We start from the raw sequence: 1,386 nt of genomic DNA, 5'->3' as shown, positions 1-1,386 counted from the left end.
GGAAAGATTAGTTTCTTCTGCCTAAGTTAAAAATACCAGATTCTAAAAACACACTTTTGCACATAGGAAATTGCACTTTGGCCGAGAATGAGAGTAGCCACCTGGGGATACAACAAATGAAGTGGTTCCAGTACACGAACGAGGGAGATCGAAAACATATCAGGTATGCCCTAAAGAGTAGTGAACGCTTAATTGGTGATACTAAACATAAGAGAGAATTACATGAGCGTTTTGTTAATTGCAGATTGTGAATAAAACGACAAGGAGAAGTATTGTTTTCAAAAACAGGACAAAATGCAGATACTAGAAGAACAACAAACTGACATTTTAAGGTATGTCCAGTAAGAACTAGTGCATAACTATATTGCCAGGTGAGAATGGAGAATGACAAAATGTCTAACTTGATTATAGGTATCAAGATTAAGGAACCCAGTCGAGTGCAGAATAATACTTGCGGACCGGCGACAGCTGGAAAACAGGTAAAAATAGTGACAGCAGCACCAGATGGAGTGAAGCCCATGAGATTTAGATTTATTAAATAAACCCCCCCCCTTTTTGTTTTATACACATTTTTAGATAAACTTGAAAGACAGAGCCCTGAGGAGAACCTGACAATTGAAAACATCAGGTTTGAAACGCGTCGGCACATAGAGGAAATAGATATCAAATTGCCCAAATAGACCAAAGAATTGATTTATGGTTTATTGAAAAAAAAGGAAAAAATTTTTTTTTGTTGCATTTGATTGTTAGTTTAGTCCAGAGCGTGACTTGTGTTCTTTCAAAAAAAGTACGAGCAGTAACATATACTGATTGTGTATATATCAAAATTTTCTTGTGTATATATAAATGGTGTATTTATGTTGTAGAAATGTATTGTGTTTGTAAATGAATGAAAAACGTTAAGTGTCCTTTTCATACATGAAATTAAAAGAAAAAAACTCAAAACAATAAAATAAAAGGGTACGAATGAGATATACCCAATTAACCTAGGAGTATCACTTGGTTTTTCCTCAAAGTGGAGGATCTAGAGAAGTGTGAAGTTGGTAAATTGTGTTTGTATACCCGTTACCTATGGTCCAACCAACTACATGTCCCAGGACCTGACTCCTTGTTTTTGCTAGACAAATTCTTAAACAGTGCAGCACACATGCAGTCTGTGTAATTCCTTTATGCAGGGCATTGTGTGGCTATCTTTGTATTGGGCTTTGCATCAACAGCTATAGGTGCTTGTGCTAATCTACCCAGGTTACACCCAAGTAATGACTCCATGATACAATGGATGTTTTTAGTGCCAAACACATTCTGCGCTGGACAGTAAATACCATTGCAAGAGTGTGTGCTGTTTTGCGTCACTTTTCCCAAGGTGCAAACCTTTAGTAAATCGGA

General features: G+C 36.7%; 1 long non-coding RNA gene across 1 annotated transcript; it reads left to right on the top strand.

Annotated features, from left to right (window-relative positions):
• The first annotated feature begins 241 nt into the window (after positions 1–241).
• LOC144791375 (uncharacterized) lies at positions 242–661 on the top strand. Its single transcript, XR_013602373.1, has 3 exons — positions 242–332; positions 412–479; positions 577–661. It is a non-coding gene; the product is annotated as an uncharacterized LOC144791375 (long non-coding RNA).
• The last annotated feature ends 725 nt before the right edge of the window (positions 662–1,386 follow it).

The sequence above is a fragment of the Lissotriton helveticus genome, chromosome 11 (assembly GCF_964261635.1).
Source record: "Lissotriton helveticus chromosome 11, aLisHel1.1, whole genome shotgun sequence".
Lineage (NCBI taxonomy): Eukaryota > Metazoa > Chordata > Amphibia > Caudata > Salamandridae > Lissotriton > Lissotriton helveticus.
The sequence above is the reverse complement of the archived record's forward strand: the minus strand, read 5'-3'. Positions and strand labels throughout refer to the sequence as shown.